The following is a 26,295-nucleotide window of genomic DNA, read 5'->3' as shown; positions in this document are numbered from 1 at the left end:
ATTCCAGCCCAGGTCATTGGTGCTGTAATAGCGTTGCACTAACCTCTATACTAGCCATGCTGCCATGTCATGAGGGAATGTGTTCTGCACAGGGAATGGCACAAAGTTCTGAAGGGGCTACTGCATCTGTATTTGATTGGACATCTTGCAGGTTTGGGAGGACCAGAAAATTGTGAACTTGTGGAACTCCCTGTACACAGAAAGTTGTTAAGGGCAATTCATTAGATATATTTAAAAGGGAGTTTGACGTGGCTTTGGCTAAAGGGATCAGGGGATTATGGGGTGAAAGCAAGAATAGCGTGCTGAAGTCTCACGATCAGTGGTGTGGGCTTGAAGGGCTGAATGGCCCACTCCTGAACATATTTCCTATCATTCCACAATGCTGTAGCATAGAAACGGCAACATGTTTTGTGGATGGTACACACTGCAGCCACTGGGCTGGGCTCCAGACGAGCGAGTGAGGTGCTAATCAAGCGGGTTGAATTTCGAGAGTGTTGTTGGAGCTTCACTAATCCTGACTCATGCCTTTATAAAGGTGGAAAGACTTTGAGGTGTCAAGATGGGAGTCATTTGCAGCAGATATCTGTCTTGCTTTTTCTGCCTTTGCAATTATGTGGTTGGCTCAGCTGGTGAATGACAGTGCTCCAGGAGGTTGAAGGCACTGAATGTCAAAGGAACATGGTTTGACCTTGTCTTAGCAGAGATATTCATTGACTGGAATTTTTAAAGCTCGAATGTAAATTTCCCAGGGGACAACCCCACCCCCCCCCCCCCCATATTCAATGGAATTGAATATTGTACAATTGCCATTCCTAAAGAACTCCAGCAGTGAGGACTTGAGGCTTCCAACAAAGACAACAATCATTCTTTGTGTGAAATATGACTTCAACCTTTGGAATATTTCCCTTGATGTTTTACCAAGGCTCCCAAACACCATGCAAGGCTGAATGCTGTCTTGGTGTCAAGGACAGTCAATCTCATCTCACCTCTATCATTGAGCTACGGTTATAGTGAGGTCTGGAGCTGGTGATCTTGCTGAAGGGAAGAAACAGCAGAAAATAGAACTAAGAAGCCAACTGGCCAACCACGTTAACAATCCAATTTGTTCATCTCCATTTTCTTTTCTTATAATCTGGTAAATCTTTCCTCCCGATGAATTCAGCTCATATGTCTCCCGTGTAAAGCAAAGTCTCCTCATGTCAGCTCTAGTTCTCGGGAAATTGCATGAAGTCTATGTCCTCAGGTTACTGGGTCACCTAACTGTGGAAACCATTTCTCCTTTAAAAGCTGTAATTTTCAATGTGCAAATTAAATATCCTCCTGAAACATTTTTAAAAACTCAGAATTATCATGAAAACATTTTGCTTCGTCTGTACCTCAGATCCATTAAATGCTGTCGATGACTGAGGCAGCAAATGGTCCGAAAAATATCACCGACTTTACTTCGCACATTTTATAGTGCGAATGTGCACGCTGTCTTGAGAGGTGCTGAAACTAGAACCAGCAAGTAGCTTCTTGAAGTGTTCTGGTATTGAGCAATTTGTCAGTGAAGTGATATTGTCAGGTAGAGAGAAAAAGGAGCTAAAGTTGGAATGTATTTTCTGTATTTAAAGAATCACATTCCTTAAAGGTCATTGTAAAATACAAAGTTATATAGTGTGAAGACAACAAAGATGGGAGAATGTACAAATTCCTTACAGACAGCGCTGGATTTGAACCCAGGTCGCTGGCGCTGTAGTCTTACTGCTACACTATCCGCGCCACCCTTCTACCTGCATATTGCCTTCAGCATGCCTCTTGCCAGAGGCCTTCTCTTCTCCAGTGGACTCTATTAGCCGAGTTGAATCCAGCTATCATTATTCACAAGCTACGAGGCAGTCTGATCCCAATAGGCATGAGTTGTACAACTTATCGTGGTGGCAGCCTTACACTATACCTTTTGCTCTTTTACCTGCCTTTGCTCACCCTAGTTATGTCTGAAGCAGGAAGGAGAAAGGAAGAAAAATCTAGCTCCAGGTTCCTGTCAAATCAGTGGATCCACTTTTAGAATTAACAAGGTTTGAATTGGCTAGTTCATAATCGTTTGCACAATCTTTGGTTTTGCAAACTGGTTATTCAATGAATCATTAGGAAAAATCTTTGTGACACTCTTATTCATTCTGGCGTCCATGATGGTTAATGAATTTGTGAAACCATTTGCATTGGTACTTGCTAAGCTCATTTGATCACAGCTCATGAGCCATGTGTACTACTTGCCCTCTCTTCTTCAGTGTCCGTCCCATACTCTCTCACTGGAGAGTAGCCTGTATAAAGAGGTAAGGGTGAGGAGTGAGTTGGGAACTGGCAGGAAGAGAGGTTGATGGAGACAGGTGGAGGAGGGAAAGGTGCAGATTGAAACAGAGGCTATGAGGTGGAGGTGGTAAGAAGAGATAATGGAGGGTTGATGATTATGGAATCTGGTAAGAAAGTAAGGAAATAAATGCCACCTGATATGAGGATGATTGGCTGATGGGAACAGTGGGGGAGGAGATAGGTGAACCAGTAGGAGGAGTTTGTGGCTGATTGGCAGATAGAACCAGGAGGAGAAAGGGAAAGCACAAGGTAACAGGAGGCTGGGCAGGGCCGGTGACGTTTGGATCATAGGGTGTGTGATGACCTGCGTTGATCAGAAGGAGAGAGAGGAGGGAAAACAATGGAGCCAGTGTGCAAATTGGAGCATTCAATCTTCATGCCTTTGAATTGTAGGCTATTTGGGCAGAATAAAAATATGAAAAACAAACATCTCAAGACTTAAGTGAATCATTGGATTGCAACAGATTTCATAAAAGAAGAAAAAAAATGCCCATGTCTGAATCAATCGACAAGCTACTTTACACATTACTTCAGAACGTGTATCACACTGACAGAAATTATTATGATTTAAGAAAGAACAAACAATAAAATGTCCTTTCACTCTCCTAGTATTCTGCAAAGTAATCCAAGGCATGAAGTTCAGAAGTAATGCCCATGCCTGTATTAAATACACTGAAGTGGAAATAATGGAGAGCTTTAAGTTGTTAAGAACTAATAACCTGTCCTGGTCCAACCTTGGTCAAGAAAGTCCACCAACATCTCGCCATCTTTGGAAGCCTGAGGAATGTTGGCATGTCTCCAGTGTCCTCACCAATTTTTATTGCTGGACCATAGTAAGTACTTGTGTCCAAATGCATCAGTAATTGGTATGGGAATTCAAGTTCCAGTTTATTATCATCTAATTGTACAAGTTCAACATAACGAGACAGCATTTTCTGGTCCTTAGTGCAGAAACACATGCAGTACATATATGAAAATAAATAAATATTTTTTAAATAAATGGTAGAGTCTTGGAGGGTTTGTATGAGCAGTTCATTTCAGTTGTTTAGCAGTCTCATTGCCCATAGGAAGAAACTGTTCCTCAGCCTGGCAATTCCGGTTTTGATACTCCTGTATCACCTTCCCGATAGGAGAAGCAGAAAAATGCTGTGTGTGGGGTGGAAGGTGTCCTCAATTATTTTGCCAGCCCTCTTCAAACAACGATTCCTGTTGATCACATTGATGGAGGGGCTGGGGAGACCCAAGCGATCCTCTCTGCTGCTCTCATGGTCCTTGGTATTGACATCTGATCCAATGGTCTACAGCAACTGTACAACACTGATGCAGCCAGCCAGATTGCTTTTGATAGCCCAAGACTGCTAGAGACTTCAGAGAATAGTGAAGTCAGCCCATGCCATCACCCAAACTTGCCTCCACTCTCTATCTTCACCTCCTGCTCCCTTGGGAAAGCACACATCCCACCCCAGTCACATTCTTCTTCCCTCCCCCCCCCCCAACCTTTCTACAGACAGAAGATACACGTGTTTGAAAAGACTGACCTTTAGAATCAAGGAAAGCATTTGCTGTTGTCATATTCATGAAAAGATTTCCCAGTTGTACAAGGTGATGCTTGCACTGTTAACTGTACGTCTGTAACACTACACCCTGCACTTTTATTTTTGGTAGCACCATACCTGGCCCATTCGTTTTATTACAACACTATTTATTATTGCACTCTGTTGTGTTATGTTGAGATTTACTTGCCTGGTTAGTATATAAATCAAAGTTTCTGACCGAATCTTGGTACACGTGATAAGAAAATAATTCAATGCAAACCCCTTTTACAGCAGTGCAAATTCTCTCCTTCATTACATGAATATTGCAACACAGCAGTACAGGCTCTTCATCCCACAGGGCCAACCTATGTTAGTTGTCATTGTAGTTTATTACTATATCGTGTCATAGTTGAAGTGTCCACATTGATGCAATCACGAAGAATGCTCGCCAGCAGTTATACGGTACTTTGTGAGATCTCTGAAACGATTCGGTATGTCACTGAAGACTCTCAAACTTCTGGCTGCTGGCATCACTGCCTGGTATGGAGGTGCCAACTTAAAGGACAAGAATAAACTCCAGAGGATTGTTAACTCGGCCTGTGACATCACGGGCACCAGTCTTCACTCCATCGAGCATATCTACATGAGGCGGTGTATTAAAAAAGCAGCCGCTATCCCCAAGGACCCCACAACTCCCAGGACACGCCCCCTTCACTCTGCTACCATTGGGGAAAAGGTACTGGAGCCTAAAGACGAGCACCCAGCGGCACAAGGACGGCTCCTTCCCCACTACATCAGATTCCTGAATAATCAATGAACCAAAGACACTGCCTGACTTTTCGTGCACTGTTATTTTTATTTTTTATAGTAATGTTGCGAGATGGTTATAACATGAATGGTTGCTCCATGATTCTGTCACAAAACATCAAATTTTGTGACTTGTTCATGACAATAAATCCTGATTCTGATGATTTATATTGTGCATTTAAACAAAACGCACGTTGATCCAAAGTGCTGAACATGCCATTAGGAATAAATTGGTTACTCTCTAAATGATGACAAGCAGCCAAAATACACCAGTGTGGCCATCTCTTTACAGAGACTATCCCATTTAGAGCATTAATTATTTAAATCCTAGCCCATTCCTCCTCATCGCAGTAACGAACAACTTCTCAATTTTAAATGAACAGCAGTGCTACAAACATCAGATTTCAAAGAATAAGCAGTGAACACAAATAAGTCCAGTCACGATTCGGTTTGGATGCTACGTCCAACTGCAGCTATCGTGGGGCTGGCTTACAGGCGTTGGCAGGACTTAGATGTTACTGTCTCTCAGCTTCAAAGGGGAAATGACCAACCAAGTCACAGTTTTTCAAGGTGACAAAGCAATAGTCCGTCTCAAAGCACTCCTCAAAGCCCTCTACCCCACAACAATCTCATCATTCCCTACTAGAACATAAAACTATGCTGTTCTCCCAATTTTCAGTTCATGGGACTCTCCCTTTAAGAGCACAGATGTAACAAATGCCTGCAGGCTTTGGAAAGTGACTGTGAACCATCAGCAGGCTTCGAAGACAGCATGTTCCAAAAGTTGATAGATTTTCAGAGTGAAGGGAAAAAATCCCTGGAGGAGCCAGGAGAAGAGACCATGTGACCATCTTATTGAAAAGACAGTGCATCCTGTGCTCAGGAGACCATTTTAAGCAAGCACCACAAGAGTAAAGTGCTCTTCAACCTTTTTGTGGGATTGAGAAACCATGATGTGGTTATAGATGAACTGTAGAGGGATGAGATGACCACTTTGACTGACGCACAAAAAGAGTTCTGGAACTTCTGTGAGCATTCACCTATGCCAAAGAAGAGGGGAAAATTTAATATTTTCACTGAAGCACCTTAACAAGGGTTTCGCGGGTTAATCACCAGTCTGTCACCCCAGTTTCTTTCACCCACTTCATGAACTGTTCATTTCATCTAAGGCCTACTTGTCTGATGCATCTAAATCCTGCATGTCACATTCATCTAAAACCTGCATGTCTCAACCATATAAAACCCTGCATGTTGCATCACTTTCAAACCCACATGTCTCTGAATTATCAGAACTGCCTTATGATAATTGGGCCTTGAGCTGTATTGGCTTGGGATTCGCTTGGCTTGGGATACTCCACCCACGCTCGCACGCACGCATGCACGCACGCACGCACGCATGCACACACGCACGCACACACGCACACAAACACGCACACACACACGCACACACACACGCACACACACACACACACACACACACACACACTGATATATTCGGCACTGGGAACCTCAGGCTCCCAGTGGCAGCAGGGACATTGAGCTCCCAGCAGCAATAAGTAAGTAAGTATGTACTTTATTGTCGTTGTGCAAGTAAACAACAACGTTTCTTTAAAACGCAACCACTGTACCTCAATACAACGTACAAGAACTTATAAAACAGTAAAAACAATAACAAGAAAGAAAACGCAGCATTAAAACAGCACAAATATTCTAATTGGCGGAGTTTAATTCTCAAAAGGCTCTGGGATTGAGTCCATTTGTCCGTGATTTAATGGACCAATATCGTCCACCTGAGGGCAATAAATCAAATAGATGATAGCCCAGGTGAGTAGAATCCTTAAGAATGTTGGCTGCCTTCCTGATACAACAAGATCAAAATAAATACTCCAAAGTGGACAAGGAAAACACCATGATCTTCTGGGCTGCATTGGTAACCCTTTGAGGATCCCTCTGATCTGCTGCTGTACAGCTGGCAAGCCACACAGGAATCCAATAAGCCAGCAGGCTTTCAACAGAGCAGCAATAGAAGGACACCAATAACTTCTCCTGTAGATTAATTTTCCTAAGGATTCTCAGGAAATGAAGACGTTGATGTGCCTTCTTGATTATAGTGGTGGTATTAATAGTCCAAGAAAGATCTTCAGCCAAATATGTTCTCAGAAACTTGAAAGTCGTAATCCTTTCCACACAGTCCGCATTAATGGAGCTGGGACCATACTGTTCCTCCTGAAATCAATTACGAGCTCTGTGGTCTTCAAGAAATTCAATACCGGATTGTTTTCTGAGCACCACACTGAGCGTCTGTGGACTTCGTCCCTATAGGCTGACTCATCACCCCTTTAAATGAGTCAAGTCATCTGCAAATTTTATGATGGTATGAGAGCTATACTCAGAGACACAGTTGTAGGTATAAAGAGAATACAACATTGGGTCAATACGTAGCCCTGCGGGGAACCAGTGCTAAATGTGAGAGTAGGGGAATAATGAGCACCTATTCTTAGAGTGTGGGAATAGTTTGTTGAAAAGTCCTTGATTCATAGACAAATCAATCTGGAAAATCCTAAGTCAGCGAGTTTACCAACCAGTCTGCCTGGAATAGCTGTATTAAAAGCCGAACTGAAGTCTATAAAAAGCAATGTTACGTGGCATCCCTGTTGTTCTAAGTGGGTCAATGCTAAGTGGGGACCTCGGGTTCCCGGCATGAGTGCGGGGACCTTGGTGGGGTGATGTCAGTGATTGGCGGTGGCCAGCACTTTTTTTTTAGTGAAAATTAAACATTACTTCGATGCTTAAAAAGCCTTCCCTTGTTATTTGTTGTTGTTTAAATACTGTTACAAGTGATTTGCTGTTGGGCTGTTTTTTTAAAAAGTGACTGGTTCTCCGAATAAAATGTTTATCGGACATAGGCCCAGTCCTGACCATTTCAGATAATCAGAGTTGTACTGTATATCATTGTTGGTTAATAATTAAAAATATTATTTTAAAAATAATACCATCTGGGATAATTTGTTTTACCACTGTCTGGAATGTAAAAAACAAATCTATAGCAATGTTCAGGCCCTTCAGCTAAGTGTTGCGCTGACATAATAATGTACTCTATCAACTGCCTAGAATCTCCCTACTGCATAATCCTCCATTTTTCTCTGTTCCATGTACCTATCTCATACTCTACAAAGATTCTATCGGAACTGCCCCAACCACTATTTCTAGTAGCACATTCCTTGCACCCACAACACTCTGTGTGAAGAACTGCCTCTTACATTCCCCCTGTACTTACTTCCAAACACCTTAAGCCTATGCCCTCTGCTCTTAGCCACATCAAAGCCGCAGGCTATCCACTCACATCTATAGCCCTTTTTTTAAAACTAAGATCCTTGTATCCATCTGTGAAGAATTAATAAGTTGTTCTTAATGAAAAAAATCATAAAACAGCAGGTAACTGAGGAGATGACCCTACAGGATGGTTACCATGGCGAAGAACCATCGAGGGGCTCGGTGGCAGAGGGGCCTATACAGACTACATCAGGTGCGATTGGGGGACCTGAACGGACTGTTAGAGACTGGTTCATTTTTACCAGGTATTGGAGCCGGGATTCCCAAGAGTGCTGAGAGCAAGAAGGGCCCCTGATCGTGTTGGAGCTTCAGACTTGGAGCTCGGATTGTCAATGGACAAAACAGGCGTCTGTGTAACGGCGAAGGCTGCAAGAGCACTGGAGGCGAATCCACAGATGCTCGGTGACTCTGAAGGGACTTTCTCTCATACTGCAAGTAATAGCGAGTGTCTGTCTTATGGTAGGAAGAAGGTCATTTTGTGTCATATGCTCTGTACTATTACATGATAATAAAGGAAGCTTAAATCTTGAACTGCACATTACAGAGTTTGCTCATCTCAGTCATTGAATTAAAACACTATGAGACACACTTATGGAGGTGCGGGAGGTTTCAGATGAATGGTGCAGTAGGAGATTCTGGTTGAACCCAGAATCCAGGTGCTGTTGGTGGAGAGTTTACACCTACCCACTGTGATTGGGTGGGTTTCCACCTGGTGCTTTTTCTTCCTTCCAGGTCCCAAAGATGTGCTCGGAGGTTAAATAACTAACGTCAATTTCCTTTTAAAGTAGATAAGTGACCAAGGCACCAAAAGGAAAGTTGGTGGGCAAGTGAAAGAGGATTCATTGCAGCAGTAGACAGAATTAAAGAGAGGGGAAATGAGACCGCTGGGACTGCTCGGTTGGTAACTGCCATGGACCCAGTGGGTTGAAAGGCCACCTTCAGTGGCACAGTAGAGGAGTATTTCCTTATAATCGATTGTTAAGAATGTTAGGAGCTTCTTAAGATGTCAGTCCTTTCGCTTGGTCACCACATAATCACTGGTTTAGAGCTTTCTTGCTCTCCTTTCAGGAGCTTTAACTTTCTAATCCCCATTGCAGGTTAACACACCAAACAGCAGCAGAAAATTTTCAGTGCTGACAAACAACAATAAAGCAGGGGCTTGAGGAAGCTTCAATCTCCAAATGCCTCCTGTCTCTGGTCCAAGTCCAAAAATACAGCACCGATAAAGTATTATGAGAGAACTTGCATGGATTAGTGGAAACCAAGCCCTATAAAACAAGTTACAGTACCACTTCAACTCTGGCTGAACATGCGAATATTCTAGCTAACCCATGTTTATGACCAAATTAGTATAAATTCATCCTGCGGTGTTTTCTGCACTGATTTACTAGTTTGGAGTCTGCATTTCTGCCAAATTCAACTTTACCCATTTATTAAAACCTTTCTTTCTTTGGCTTGGCTTCGCGGACGAAGATTTATGGAGGGGGTAAAACCTTTACCCGTCAGCTTGAAGGTTGTATATTCAAGCCCCCTTTCAGATCCAAATTAGCACTGAAATGTTTGTGGCAGTGAAGCAGCATTGTCTTAGCTCTTTCTTTCTACACTCCAGGCAAGAACGAAGATCCCTTCCTTGAAGAACAGGGATTTCTCCCCAAGTCCGTCCCAGCAAGTATCACTGGAACAAAACAATTTAACTGGTTTAAGAACACTAAAGGAATCAGAGAAAACAGGGATCAGGTGCCAAAGTGAATTTGAGGCACGGAACCTTTTTGAACGGTGGAACTGGCTCCAGAGACCATCTGGCCTTCCTCCGCTTCTCCTCCTTATGTTTTTAATTAGATTTCCACTGTATTTGCCTATGATTAGGGGCTGTTGCATCAGCTCAGAGAAATTCATTATTCATCTAAACAGCTTTCAGATGTTCCCGAGAAATGCTGTTGTAACTTGAATGCAAGATCTTTTTTCCCCCTCTCGTGAAAACCATTTCAGAATATTTCTACCCAATTTACTTTAAGTGATTACCTGAATTACAGCTGTCCACATTCATTTACACATTAACTAGCTCCTTGAATTACTCACAATAAACATCCATCTGTCCATAAATGTCAACAACAACAGAATAACCGTTCTTTCATCTCACTGGATGCCTTTGCACCAGGGATTTCTGTTATTTGGGTTAAAGGAACCCAACATCAGTGAACTAGCTCTCTTCATTAACAGTTGTAGAACTAGAGGACCATAATGAAGATTCAATGGCATAATGTAGTGTGGTGAAAGGCATTTGTATAGATGTATGGACTGGGCAGTCCGAACCTACCTGACCTTCCCTAATCCCTCCCTTGGCTCCTCCCCAGATTTCCCAAAAAAGGATGGTGTGCCCAGACTTGCCTCGCCTTGCTCCTGTACCTGGAACCTGGCCAAGTCATGTATCAGTAATGCTCAGGTTCTTGGTAATTAAAACCGTTTAATCACTCCGTTATGTCGACAAGATTATTGTGTGCACATGTAGTAAATGAATAATGATTTTTCTTGACCAGAATTGCAGAAGAACCAGTCAGCTTTGTGGCATGAAGCTGGTATTGCTGGAAAACAGACAACAATGACTACCTTTGAAAGAAGAAATGCAGTGATTAGAAGCAGCTCATCACCACCCTTGCAAGGAAAGTTAGAAATGAACAATATATTCTGGCCTTGTCAGTGATGTCCAAATGTGGGGGAAAAATGAACAAGGAAAGGATACAAGTCACTACACCCAGTGTTTAGAGCCAGAACCATTTTGGAATTGACGCAGTAATTAATGTATTGTGATTTCATTCACAAGCTCTGTCCACAAAATAATAAGTTACGCAGGGAAGTTTGCAGACGTTGGGGTTGAGTGCAACACATAAGTCCTGGAGAAACTTAGCAGGTTGTGCAGAATCTATAGGAAGTAAAGGGTAACCAATATTTTGGGACTGAGCCCTTTGTCATGGTACCCGATACAATGGTTACCCTTTACTTTCTATAGATGGTGCATTCAGGGGTGCAATGCTAATGCCGGAGCTCACCAAAAATGGTGCCAAGGAAGTGCCAGAGCCGCCCCAGGTGTTGCCAGAGTGGTGTTCCAGTGAGCTCCGGCAACACTGGTTGTGCGACCTGCTGAGTTTCTCCAGCACTTCTGTATATTGTATTTCAATAAAGCAGACAGGTCTTTTTGTGGTCCCGGAGCAGTGTACAGTGGGATAGTTATGGAAAATTCAAGAGCTATAGGATTAAAAAAATATATTCTTGAACCAAGAGGTTCTGATCTTCAGGCACCTGTACCTTCCTCCCAAAGGGAGCAGTGAGAAGAGGTTGTGACCAGGCTTTTCTGGGTGGGGTGGGGGGTCGCTAATGGCCTTGGCTGCCTTCTTGAGACAGTTCCTCACATAGATAGATAGGCCTCAGTAAGTAAATAGATTACATGAAAATTGGAGGTGTGATTGATTGTGCATAGGATAGTCTTAAGTTACAGAATATGTCTAAGACCAGATGGATGAGGAGTGGAATGGTTGGAAGGGATCTGAGATTTTATTTTAAACCTCGAGGATGATTGCAATCTGGAACCCACCTCTGAGGATGTGGTGGAAAAGGGTTCAAAGGTTTCTTTTTATTGTCATGTAATAATACACTCAAAAATGTAATATACAGGATACACTTCAACTTTTGCCTGCCATAAGTCAAACAAAGAGTCATTACCTGGCGCCCCTAACAATAAGTGTCACTTCAAAAATCACTGAGTGTCCAAGCACTGCCGCAACCTCTACAGCTGCACAGACTCCTATTCGATTCTTCGGCAACCGGAGCTTCAGATCCAAATCTTCGATATGATCAGGATATCTTCAGCACCCTCTCGAAACCCTGGTCCCCATGAGCCAGCCTCCAGGAACTCACAATCTGTGTGAATCCTTCAACCACAAGTTGCCCTGCAAGCCTGTGCGAGTTGTTCAGCTGCTGTGCCCCTCGCTGCTTTGGTCACCGTCCTGTGGGGTTGTCTCCCTTTCTTCCCCTTCTCAACTGGAGCAGGTACTTTCTAAACATTGACAAAGTTAACTGAATCGCTGAGGCATTGAAGGCTCTGGACCAAGTCCTGGTTGCTGGGATTAACACAGAAGGTACTCGATGTGATGATGGCGAGCGTATTTTACTGACTGCTTGCTATTGGTTATGGTTGTAAAGATACTCCACCCTACTGGTATAATAGATGGAGATGCTTTCCCACTGGCCAGTTTAGAGGTGGTTCTAGTCTGTTAATAAAATTGACATGGACCAGTCAAGTATTATACCAATACTGGGCTTTTATTAACAGACTAGAACCACCTCTAAACTGGCCAGTGGGGAAGCATCGCCTTCTGTTATACTAGTAGGATGGAGTACCTCTACAGCCATAGCCAATAGCAAACGGTTAGTATAATACGTCCCCCATTACATCATTACATTTGATGATCAGAAATAGGCTGAAGTGCCTATTTCTGTACTGTCAGACCCCATGAACACCATGAGAGTAAAAGGTAAAGAGAAAATGTTCCATTATTGTCACAATAATACTACATTTAGAATGTAACATATATGAAATTCTTTAACTTTTGTCTACTGTAAGGCAGACAGAGTCCCCACTTTGTCCAGCGCCACTCACAGAAACCTACAGCACCTGGTGGTCCTAGGCCTCCCTTCCAAGCACTAACCAGTCCCGAGCCTGCTTAGCTTCCATGATCAGACAATCGCAGGAGTATTCAAGCTATTAGGTGCTGTCAAGGAGCACCTATTAACCTGTAGAGTACCTTCATCAGATGCATTTGCAGAAGCTCAAGGTAGCTTACCATCACCTTCTGAAAGGCAAGAAAGATGAATGATAAACACTAGTCTTGCTCACAATCCTCTCATTCAATTAAACAAAGCAAAACGTTGTTTTTCACCTGTTAACAAAGGAATATTTCCAACAGTGCTTCACTGGACAAATAGTACACATCATTCTACAAGCCAAGATTTACTGGTAAACCCAATGCCCAAATTGTGCAATGATAATTACTGACGAAGCTGAAGGCAGGGATTCACTTTGTCTTTCTCATTTATCTCAATTCAATTTGCAACCACCTATGGGTATTCTGCCCTCTAGTGGAATTATTTCAACAGGAACGGCAATTATTAAGACCATTTTTTATCAATTTCCTATTAAAAAGTCTTTTTTTTTGCTATGATTTAAGCCCTTGCCTGATTATTTTAGGTGCTGCTGCTCGACTGTTGGATGAATCATACATGATCGCAATGTAATTAATGAAGGTTTTTGCCTTGAATGAAAGAAGGAATAGATAAACTTTTAGGAGTATTTTAAAATATACATTTTGATAAGAACTTGATATCCTATTGAGAACATTGCTATCAATCTGCAATGGCCTCCCAGCTCATTACTTCTGAGGAGGAAATGAAAACAGAGAATTGCTGGAACTTCTCAGCTGGTCAGACAGCATCTGTGGAGAAATACACAGATCTGGCTTTTTGCCAGATCTAGATGTTAGAAAGCAAGCTTACTTCAAGTGCAGAGAACGGAGAAAGGCAAACAAAGGGAACAAGCAAAATAAATTACACAGACCCATCTTCACCATCCTCTCCAGCTGACCCGCACCATCACTTACATCGTCAGCATCTCTGTCTCCACCCTTTTACAGGCGTATCCTTTCTCTTTTTAAGCCAATATTCTCAATCTTTTTCTTTCCACTTACATCCCACTTTAAGTAATTCCTGTGCCATCAGTGCTCTGTGATGAGTAAGGGATTGCTTAAGATGGGATGTGAGTGGGAAGGGAAGGTTGAGAATCACTGCTCTAGACCCAATTGTTACTGAAGTATTTCGCTTGAGAAAAATTGTCATTGGCTCATTTCCACCCACATATGGCATAGGGAATACTTAAAGTGCTATGTGAGAAGAAAGAAAAAGGTTGAGATCCATTGTTCTAAGCAACTGAAAACTTGCTTCTCTTCCATATTTTGATACATCATTGAACTTGAAAATCAACTATTTCTTTTTTCACACATTCTGCTTGACAAAATGAGTATAGAATTATAGAATATAGATGCAGGAGGCCATTCAACCCTTCTAACCAGGACCAACCTTCATTACAGTCATGACTGATCATGCAACCTTGTATCCTATTCATGGTTTTTCTCCATACCCCTGTTATAAGTGAAGGTTCGTGTGAGTCCCACAAGTTAAGAACCAGACTAAGATTGAAGTACAAAGCACATGTTTATTCTCATGAGATGTAGAGGAAACAACAAAATATAAATGTTGAATTAACTTAAACACACAGTTTGCAAGGGGATCAATACACACTGCAGGTAACGAGCGAAAACCGACTAAACTTAGCAATGGCACAAAGACACATTCAGTAAGCAATCAGATCAAGGTAACACTACATGTCCCCACCCCTTGACCCCTATGGATGCAGCTCTAACTAACTGGCTTCAAGACTCACCCCAACCCAATACAGAAAGTGATGCTCGTGGGCCACGAGGAGTCAAGAGAGAGAGGGAGTAAAGGAAAGTGTGGTCCTTTATAATGCCCAAATCCTTTACAGGGCGACAAATGGCACGGTGCCAGAAGGGTTACAACAACCAATGTTGTGCACTAATGGGTGGAGCAGAACCAAACCTTGATTGGCAGCTGGTGTGTCCTCCAACTAGGTAGGGGGCAGTGCCAGCCACAACCCTTCTCAATACAACCTTTTGATCCCTTTAGCCAGATCCAACTCCCTTTTGAATATATCTAATGAACTGGTCTCAACAAGCTTCTGTGGCAGGGAGTTCACAATTCTCTGAGTAAAGCAGTTTCTCCCACCCCTGTCCTGGCAGAATTTTATGTCTCAGTGAGATCCTCTCTCATTCTTCTAAATTTCAGTGAGTATAAGCATTGTCCATCCAGTCTTCATGCATCAGTCTGGTGGACTTTTAATCCACTCTCTCAATTCGAAGACTTCTTACAATGGTAAGATGATTTTCTTATTCAAAGTACTCATTGTTCTAAAAGAGAAAATTTGTGTGCAATAAGATCCCTCAAATAGCAACATGATCATCTCCGTCTGCTTATTTAATATTGACATTAGCATTGGGAAAAATACTTATGAGGACACCACAGGCAACTCTTCACATTTTCAGCATGCGATTTCTTTCTCAGCCTGACAGAAAAGCAATACCTTGACGAAGGGCCCAGAACAGCTAATGTATATTTGCTCTCAAAAGAACGCTGTGTGACCTGCTGAGTTTCTCAAGCACTTTTGTGCATTAAGAGGAAAAAATTGCCTTAGTTTAATGTTTTACCTGAGAGGCATGATCTGTCAGAAGGCAACAGCATTCAATGCTTTACTGGAGATTTAGATTGAAGTCTCTGGTGTACACAGTCTTCTGACTGAAAGGCAAGAGTGCTGACAAAATGCTTGTATGGTTTTTGTACGGGTGCTAAATGTTGGCATTGTTTTTTGGAGTGGATGACAGCTTGATACAGCTATACGTCAATGTGCATTTTATTGTAGATAGTCTAACATCTGTAAAACTCTTGAACCTTGTGGCCATGAAGATCCAATAGTTAGTGTAATATCTACTGATTTAAATGCTAATAATACATCTACCAGCAGAACTCTCTTTGTTTTTCCATAATATCAACATAAATTTTAGAAAGTAATGTTGCCAAAAGTGAATTCAGGATTGTGATGGAATGCAGTTCCATTGCTTGGATGAATTCACCTCCAATAATACTCAAGAAAGCTAACATCATCCAGGATGAATTAACATTTAATTATTATCTAAATTCACTATTTTCCTTCACATGCTTCACTATTTATCATTTACAAAAGACACTGCAGTTCCTCGCCCAATGAGCTCCCACTGCACGTCTCAAATTTGTAGGCTTCACCACCTAATAGGAGGTCATGGGTTTCAGGTATATGGGCACACCACCAAACGTAGATTCTAGAGCAGTCGCACACCATTCTGACTTCGAAATATATTCCTGCTCCTTCATTGTCACTGGGTGAAAATCCCGGAATTCCCTTCGCAACTGCAACTTCACTAGAGGGACGATGGTGATTCAAGAAGGTAGCTTACTATCATTTTCTGAAGGGCAGGAAAGGGAAATAAATTCTGGCCTTCCTCGTAATGCCCTGATCCCAAATGTGGCTGAACATCTCCAATCAAGGTCATAGAGTTGGATTGAGAGATTCACAAAGTGTTTAAATGCAAACTACTTGAGGATGTACAGCAACTTACAATTTTGCAAACTTTCAAGGGTTTGCATATGTATCGTTTGTCCGATGTTGTGTTACGTCTAGATGTGTGTTTGCCTGTTTTACACCAAGGACAGGAGAGCGTTGTTTTGTTGGGTTGGATTTGTGCAATCGGATGATAGTAAACTTGAGCTTGAACTTGTTTACCAAAGAAGAATATCACACAGAACATCTCATAACATACACTCAAAATTATACTGAAGGCAAAAATAGTCAGTAAACTTCAAGGAATGTTTTGGAGGTACTGGAGTAAGAAATTATCACTTTACCTCATTCTATTTATATTCTTTGATAATTATTTTTATAATATATATTTACAGAAGGAATGGTGAAGCTAAGTGAAGTTGTCTTTGTCATCAGGTACAGTAAAATCACTTTTGTTCCTTTGTGTGTGTGGTCAAACAATTTGCTTTGTAATCCCTGTGGGCTATCTCTTTATGTCACCATAGTGTTTTCCTGTTTATCGTTTCCTTAATTCTGTCAGTAAGATTGCCTTAATTGTTATAATAACACCAGTTAGAAATGACAGATCATAATAGCAAAAGTTAATTGGGGATTTCATAAATGTTACCGTTGAGAGTTCTTGGAATGTACCTCTTACGTCAAACTGAGTGAATTAAGCTATCATTTAGAAAGGGCCCCTGATTATAACCCACGTGCCCAGTGGAAGAGCGTAGCAGGTCACAGTTTATTGTAGGACATGAAGATCAGATCATCAGGTCCCCATGAGGGACTTACCCTAGAGAAAGTGCTGATCAGAAGGTCATTGTGTAATGATATTGAAGCCCCTTCTTCCTCCAAACCACAGCCGTTAATATTCCGCATTGAACCTTAAGATGCCAAGGATCAAAAGGTTTGACTGTCAGTCAGAGAAGTTGTGCGATATTGTATAAATATTTCAAACCCCAATAAAAATCTTTGTATGGTGGTGATGTTGGAAATGCTTAGCAAATCAGACATTAATTTCCTGCCATTAATTTTCCCTCCTTTGACTCAATGCATTCCTCAATCCCTGAGTTAAATTTCTTTGTCTACTTTTCTGTTTAATTGACCAGAACATCTATTTCTTGCACTCTAAAGCTTCAATCTTCACAGCAAACCCCACAGCCATGTTCTATGCATTTAATTTTAAATCATTAATATATATTACTGAAAGAAAAGGGCTGAATACTGAGGCTCCAGTAACAAAGATACCTTTTGCTCCTTACTAGAATTTACTGCTGTCCCTTCCAATCCACATGCCCTTACATTTGGCCAGGTTGTCATGTCATATCTGCCATATTTGTAGCTGGTAAGGTACATCATTTATTGCATGCATTCTTGAGATGCAAGCATCACTTGCAAGGCTGAGCTCTTTTGCTGTTGAGGAGTGGGTGGCAAACTGCTGCAGTCTGTGTGGTGCTCATTAGGCAAAGCTGGATGATTCAAACAATCAAAGACAGGCCTTAAATTGCGTAAATGGTGCCATTGCCTTGGCACAGTGAAAGATGCACAGATATGCAGTCCTTGCGATCTTATCATCGAGACATTCCCTGATTATCCAATGATTTTGGCTGAGGACCAATCAAACTATGACATCTTCTAGTTCTGAATGCCAACTCATGTCCCTTACCATCTTATCATCGAGACATTCCCCGATTATCCAATGATTTTGGCTGAGGACCAATCAAACTATGACATCTTCTAGTTCTGAATGCCAACTCATGTCCCTTACCATCTCATCCATCATTTACTTCCCCATTCTCCACACTAATTTCATTCTGCCCAATGGCCTATTGGCGTCTCTCCCTAGTCTATAACATTACCAGCATATATTTCCATCAAGAAAACAAAATTTTTCCTAAATAGTTAATCGTGCTTTTAGCAACTTAAAATGTTTATACCAAATGATACCCAGAGAAGTGTGAATCTGTGGAATGCTCTGCCACAGAGCATTCACTGATTATGTTCAAAAGAGAGTTAGATAAGACTCTAGTGGGCAAAGGAGTTAAGGGTTATGGGGATAAGGCTGGAAAGGGGTACTGATGGTAGTGATCAGCCATGATCTGTAAAATGGCGGTGCTGGCTCGACGGGACAAAGGGCCTACTCCAGCTCCTATTGTAAAAAAAAATGATGACATCAAGCATTATTCATATGAATATTTTCTACCAAACGTTTGTCACTAATATCTTTACTGAAGATTTAATTTGGGCATGCATCATGGTAACAGGACCTTCCAGCCCATAAGCCTGTGCCACCCAAATACCCCGATGAACCTCCAACCCCAGTATGCTTTGAAGGGTGGGAGGAAATCAGAGTACCTTGAGGAAATTCATGCAGACACAGGGAGAACATAAAAGTTCCTTACAGACAGCGCCAGATTTCAACCTGGATTGCAGGGGCTCTAATAATTATTCTTAAAATGGTTTGATTGCATTTTATAATTTTTAATGTCACTACAATCGTGATATTGGATACTTCTGGCAAATCATTTCAAAGTTTGAAACCTTTCTGAATATCTAAGGATATTTAACCCATTAAGACAGGCCATTATTTTTGCTCTCCTTTGGATTTTTTCCAAAGTTTCTATATCAGCCACCCCGTGTGACTCAAAGCGAACACCGTATTCCAAGCGTTATCTAATCAGATCTTGTATAAGAAGACTGTGAACTTCGTTTCATATTGAATAGTTCTATTTATGAAACCTATAATGCCCTGTTTTCTTTGGCTATGGACCCCATGAACTTTTCAAGGGCTGTGAATAATGATGCCAAAATCCTTCTTTGAGCAGATGTTAATTCTCTACCATATGATGTTCAGGTTCACGATATTGATTTGGTCCAAATCTTCTGCATTAAAGGCTATTTCCTGTTGTTGGTTCCACTCCTCCAGACCCTTCTGATGCACAACTCTGATATTTACTGTCTTCTCAGAACTTACTAGTTCATTTTCCATCATTTGTTGTGAAATTATTAATCATAATGGCAAAAAAATTATGTCCTCCGAACTGAGATCGGCAGAACATTATTGGTCAGCAGGATCCAGGTAGATACACTATACTTAAAAATATAGTCAAATCGTAATCTATTGGAACAGAAATTAATATATTTTACATTAACATAGAATACATGTTCAGTTTATTTTGTTTGGAGGAGAAACACCTTCACCTAATTCCATTTGGGCACTCTCCAGCCTGATGGTATTAACATTGACTTCTCCAGTTTCTTTTAGGCCACTTCCCCCATCTCCCTCTCTTCCCCATCCCTCTGACTCCTTTGCTCTCTACCTCCTTCCCTCTCCATTCAGTGAGATATCCCCTCTCCTATCATTTCTCAGTGTTTTTCTCTTGTGCCCTCCCACCCAGACCCTATTGCCTATGCTCCTCCCCCTCTCCCCCACACCTGCCCCTCCCTCCATTTTATTCAGAAATCTGCCTGCTTTTTTCTCATACCTTGATAATGGGTTCAGGCCCAAAACATTGGCTATGTAGCTTTGTCTTTGCTACATAAAGAATGCTACATGTCTTGCTGAGTTTCTCCCACATTTTTGTTTGAACTGCATGGAATAGATGCCTCCTCTAAATCATTTATTTACCTCCTACCAAACAAGTGTTTTTTAAGCATTTCCCATTTTGAATTTAAATATTATTGATTGGTAAAGTGTTGATTGATAAACTATGTAACCTATAATAGTAGGTGGGTATGTACGCTTTATGAATTTTACCATGTAATCTATAATTATATATTCTATCATTATTTTTCTTAAATGGGCTTAATTTGTTTTGTTTGGATGAAGTTGGAGGAATGTCATCTCTCTTTTCCCCTCTCAGTAATTGGTGCAATAAAATGTTATTTCAACTTCTCAGGTGACCTTGTATCTTGGAGAATGATGCTTCAGAAGGTAGGGCCTATTTTCTAATCCACTAGGGGGAGCAGTAGGTCAGTAATGTAGTCTTTTGCACATATCCAGACTTGAATGTGCTTTTAAAAGCACAGCAAAGACTGCTTTAATAGAACTGCTCAAATCTGTGCCTTAAAGGATCAGCTGTCTAATAAGAAACTTCAACTTTTGCAAATATTTAGAATAGATTGAGAATGGCTGCCCTAACATACAATGGTTCTATGGCTTGGATCGCAGCTGCCTTTACATTTTCCAGCAGCTGACTCACAAAGCAAATGTTGATTGTGCCCCCTCGTACCGCGTTTACCATGCGTTTCCTCACACTCTCCAAAATGTATGGTGTTGTTAAGTTTCTTGGGTGTAATTGGGAATGTCTTTTATCATGCAGTATCGTTAAAAAAAATAGTTAAACTGAACTTTCATACATTCACTTCATTTGAAGCAGATGTAACAGAAGTTTCATATGAACTTTAGAAATGGAGATCTCACAGACACAAAGAGCTTGTAAGTGTAAGGTAAAACATCATGAGATGGGAATGTGTAGGGAGTTACCCTGTACAGGGCAGTAACAAGAAGGGGAGGTGTCCTTGTACTCCTGTTAGGTAAAACATCATGAGATGGGAATGTACAGGGCTGTAACAAGATGTGAATGCATCCTTGTACTTACAAGATAAGAGAGACATTGATGGATTGAGAGGCAGGAAGCTAGCAGGGAAAGGATAGCAACAGTTTTAGTCATTGGACAAGTAATGATATGATGATGTTCTAAGCACATATCCAAGGGTATAAAAAATCACCATTTTGCTGATAACGGCAGAATGCATTCTCCGACTAACATGTTTAGTCGCAAGTGTTACAATCCGGTAATAAAGAACAAAGAACCCTGATTTCGACTCAGCCTGGTGTTTGTCTCACTCATTCATTAACAAAGCAGACCTAACATAAGTGAACACTGCAGTTTCTGTAATGTTCTGTAAAACTCTAAAAACATGTCTCCATACTTCACAGCCTTTTCCTTCGTGATGGTATCATATTCTTTTTATTGTGCACCTCTAATAATTGCTGGAAGCGTGCAGAGTGTCAGATCTCAATGTCAATCCTAGTGCACCTGAGTTATTTGGACTGGCATTTAGAAATACAGTCCAAGTTCATTAATTACTTCTGTTTACTGCATGTTATCGATGTGGGTCTTTGACAATTCCATTAAAGAGATAAGAGTACTTTATATCGATTCCCTCCGTACAATAACTATCATTTACATCTGATTGAATAATTTGAGTGAGAAAGGTCATTGACATCCTTAATGGATCACATTTTGGGGAGTAACTGATCTTGGGGTGGCAAGAAAGCTAAATTAGTGCACACAGATGAAATGAGAATGCACCTTTGCCATCTTGGGTTAAACCCCATTAATTATGTGCCTTTTATACTCTCTGGCTTGGTATCACTTCCAAGTCAGTGTTGCCTGGTGAGGTAATTATAAGAACATCCATTTTTATCCTTGCACCTGTGTCCAGTGAGAGGAGGAATTCAGTTTTCAAGAGCTTGCACCACATTTGAGGACACTCTGACCCTCCTCTACAGGGCACTGACCTAAAGATATTGGAGGATAAAATCACCAATGTATAAAATAAGCAAGTCCAACTTTCCTTCTATTGATCAGTATTATTGTTGGTTAGATGTTCCATCTGCTTCCAAATTGACATTTCTCAGTGCTGTTTCTGTTCCTTGTAATGTTCATTGTTCCATTTTCGCCGTGGACTTGGTATCATTTATGATCTTTCAACTGGCAAAAATTTCAATAGCAGGAGAAGAGGAACTGCATCAAACCAACAAGTTGGTTAAAAATATAACAAAGCTGGCCAACATGGGCTGGTGTGGTGTGTGCAAATGGTTTTTTGATCTAAGTAGGCAAACCCATTCAACCTCATATAGTTAGCTCGGAGCCTCTTCAAATGATCTTAGAGCAGCGATTCTCAACTTTTTTCTTTCCACTCACATCCCACTTTAAGTAATCCCGATCCTATTGGTGCACTGTGATTGGAAAGGGGTTGCTTAAGGTGGAATGTGAGTGGGAAGGGAAGGTTGAGAACCAATTGTCATTGGCCCATTTCTTTTGGAGTTATGAAACCGTGCACATAACGAGTCAATTAAAACAGTGGTTATCAAACTTTTTCTTACCACCCACATATCAGAGAGTACCTATGGCATAGGGAATACTTAAAGTGGAAATAAAAAGGTTGAGAATCACTGTCTTATAGGAACAGGAGAATAATTTTCATTGTCCTTTGAGGTGGAGAAAATTCAGAGGGATTTGATCAAGGTGTGCCAAACCTTCCCAGCCTCTGGGGATGAGTGACAGAGTGAACAGCTCGACCATGAATTAACCCACAGTTGATGGTTCACGATCCTACAGTTCTTTGTTTATCAAATTTGGACTTCACCCTGCCTAAACCAGACAAGATAATGCCAACTTCAGGGCTCTCCAGTAACAATGGTAATTTTCCAGGGTGATTTGAAGGGTAACACGCTTAGCGCCACACTATTACAGCATCACAAGCCTTGCTAGAATCCAGCACTCTCTGTAAGGAGTTTGTACATTCTTACCTGCATTTTCCCACGTGCTTCAGTTACTTCCCATCAAAACGTACAGGAGTTGTTGGTGGTCGTAGGTTAATTGGTGTATTTAGGCTTGTGGGCCAGAAAGGCTTTATTACTGTGCTGTACGTCTAAATTTAAAATTTCAGAGAGATGTGGAGGTAAATCACCAGCTAGAGATTAAGTATCATCTCAATGAATGGCGCAATAGCCTTAAGGGCAGTATTAACTAACACTTTTCAAAATATCCCAATCCTGGATGAGTTTCTGATTTCAACCATACATAGAATGGCTATGCTAAGGGCAAATCCTCAGTTGTGTTTTGTAATAATATTAGTGGCATTAACTGAGGTAGTTAGATCACATGATAGAGGATCAGAAGATCCATTGGCCCATCGAGTCTGCTTTATTTGTTTAGTTGGTAGTATTTGGCTGGTTGTGAACTGTGGAAGAAATAGAAAGGGATAGCTAAGATCATCCTATTTCTCTGCATTCTATCAACTTGCTCCACATTTAAAATGATTTGTAATCTTCCAACAGGCAAAACTTCTGTGACATAGAAAGTTGTTTTCGTGTGGTAGGCAAGGGTTGTTCACTGAAGAAGACCTTATTTACAGAAATCCAGTATTTCATGAACAATTTTCCAGGTGCTATGCAACACTATATTAGCCTAATTAAATTAATATTGTTATTTACTATAAAAATGTAAAAAGCTGGACGTACACAACAGATCAAGCAGCATCAATGGAAAAAGGATGTATTTTAGGCCTTTATTCCCTGGAGCATAGAGGAATGAGGAGAGATTTATTCAAGATTCAATGTATTGTCATGTAACAGGCAGAGTAATATTACACAGAATGTAATAACAGTACAATATTACATGGAATTTGTTTCATCTGCTGTAAGGCAGATAGATTCTCCATCAGCAAAATTTGCCTGAAGCGCCTCTTACAGTCAGAGAAGGAGAAGCAAAAAAAGTCCCCTCAGAGTCATTGTCTGTCCATGGATTTGCCTCCAGCCCTCCTGCAGCCTGTGCAGCCAGAGTCCAGTCCAAACCATCTCCAGATGTGAAACCCTGACACATCAGGAATGCTTCAGTCCCCTTGATACCCTCCCAGTTCTGATACCTGGTACCCCTTCAGCCAGTCTCCAGCAGCCCACAGCCTGATGTGAACACTTTGCAGTCATCTACAGCCAGCAGCCTTCATTGTTTCCTCGCCTCGAGTCACCAACAGCCTGCTGCTGGGTGTTCTTCAGCCTTGGAGTCCCTCCCTGGTCTGCCGCCATAGTCACTGTCCTGTGGGTCATCTCCTCTGCTTCTCTTTCTCAAATGGAGGTTGGTCTCCTCATTTTCTGCTTCCCTGGAGTCTGCAACCCCTCATGGCTGCTGATCATCTTGGGCAAAGATCACATGGTGGCAGTATTTTTAGATAAAGCCACCATCGGCTCCATTCACAGGTGGTTTAAAGCCTGTATGGAGCTGACAGCAGTCAGACTGGGCGTTGGACATCTGCGAGGGCACTGGGACTCCGCGCCCCACTCCCAACGGGTCCGTACCAGTGGCAGCGCTGCCGTTACAGCAGGTCCAGCAGTGCCGCCAATTTTCTTGGAAATAGATACTAAATTGTACCTTTGATAGAGGTACACGTAATTATGAGAGGTGTAGACAAAGTAAATGGAAGCACGTTTTGTCCACCAACACAAGTACTAGTCGACGTGTGTAAGGCTAAAAGGGCAAATACTTAAAAGGACCCATTTTGAGTAACTTCTTTATGCAGAGAGAGGTGGGGGGTGGGGGGGGGGGAGTGTGGAATGATTGCCAGCTGAAATGGTGAATGAGGGTTCAATTTTGACATTTCAAAAATATGTAGATAGATCCATCAATGGGAGGTCTATGGTCCAGGTGCAGGTCCATGAAACAAGGCAGAATAATAATTTTGCCTAGACTAGATGGGCCAAGGCCTTGTGTTTGTCCATGTTTCTAAAAAGAAATGGAGTTAGTATTTCAAGTCTGATAGGCTTTGCTGGAACAGGCAGTGGTAAAGGATTAGGGCCAAAGGAATATCTGTGAGAGCATGAAGACTAGATCATAAAAGGAATTGTTTGAGAAAGCATTCATTGTTCGCTGAACAAAACTGATCTCTCTATCAGAAAGGAAGAGTAGCTTAAGGTTAGAGATTTTAGTATTGAGATGAGAAGGCTCAACCTGCTTAACTGAAAACAGAATCGTTCCTCACGTTTGCATTGGGACTTGTTCAAAAGTGCATGTAGCCTGCTGTTTCATCAGACGAAGACCACTTCAGGAGGCCAACATTGACAAAGTTCCCAATTATGTTAATTCTCTTCACCCTTATATTTACATTCCTCCTAAACTGTTGTGCCAGCTGAAAATTTAAGAATTTCTTTCTTAAATTTTGACAGTTAAGAAAAATTTGGATCAGTGCATTGATGGGAAGGATATGGAAGGTTATGGTCTGTGTGCAGGTTGAACTTTGTAGAACCCCATTAGCCTCAAAATGCTTACTTAGGGACTGTTTAAAAGGATCGTAAAGTCTTTACTTTTAAATCATACTGAAACTTATCAAAATCGCCATTGTACATAAATAAATTTCAGGGTAATTTTGGGTGGTGGGGGGGGGAGGAGGAGGGGGTCAGTTCCACATTATGTTTTAGCTAAAGCAGAATCTCCATGCTAATATTCTGAAAGGATAGTCAACACAACGGAGACCAACAGAGACCTTGATCGATAGGATTCCATTTCAGAAATTGGAGTGTCTGCAAAAATAGGAACTCATCAGCATGGAAGTTAAAATAAAGGCTGCTTCTGTGTTCTGGTGGAGAATAAGGAAGATACAGGTGACAATCTTCTTCTAGACTAGGAGGCCTCTTTAGTTTTGAGGCATAGATCATTCAAGGGCAAGGTATGGAGTTGGGATGGAGTTGGGGTACAGATGTGGGTGGGTTGGGGACAAAGGGTAAAAGGAGCAACAATCCAACGAAAGGCAGTGAACCATTGATGCGTCCACAATAGTAGTCAAATCTCACTTCAAAGTTATTAATTTACTCCATAGAGATTTATTGTAAATTTGCGTGTTTCTGATGAAACCAACATTTTACTGAGGTGAGGTTTATGTAATTATCACTTCATGTGAACTTTCCCTCTTCTGGCTGGTAAACCGAAAGTCACAATAACAGAAATTAACCACCCAGACCACATACACTGATCGGTGGAACTGCTGTTATGCAAACCACCTACAGCTGGTAAGAAATGAAATAGAATCGTAAAGCTGCAGACTTTAAAAATGTGAAGCAATGATAATGTTTTGCTCAGTATGATCCTGATTTTGGAGTTACATGAGAGACTGCAATCAGGAGAGAAAAATCAATCTGCTGAAGGAACTGAGCAGGACAAGCAACATCAGTGGGAGATATTTCAGATCAGAACCTTTCGTCAAGACCTTTATCAAGTTGAAATGTTCTGACTCAGAATGTCGACA

The 26,295-nt window shown here is 41.4% G+C and overlaps 1 long non-coding RNA gene across 1 annotated transcript in view; it reads left to right on the top strand.

The window, feature by feature from the left end:
• The window catches only part of LOC138745067 (uncharacterized), a 40,380-nt gene that overhangs the window by 1,780 nt on the left and 12,305 nt on the right, over positions 1-26,295 (top strand). The window contains exons 2-3 of the long non-coding RNA XR_011345991.1: positions 16,641-16,680; positions 20,166-20,200. This is a non-coding gene — a long non-coding RNA (uncharacterized lncRNA). The remainder of the gene's footprint in view (positions 1-16,640; positions 16,681-20,165; positions 20,201-26,295) is intronic.

Source organism: Narcine bancroftii, chromosome 10, assembly GCF_036971445.1.
Source record: "Narcine bancroftii isolate sNarBan1 chromosome 10, sNarBan1.hap1, whole genome shotgun sequence".
Classification (NCBI taxonomy): Eukaryota; Metazoa; Chordata; class Chondrichthyes; order Torpediniformes; family Narcinidae; genus Narcine; species Narcine bancroftii.
Note: the sequence above shows the minus strand (reverse complement) of the source record. Positions and strands in the feature narration are given on the sequence as shown.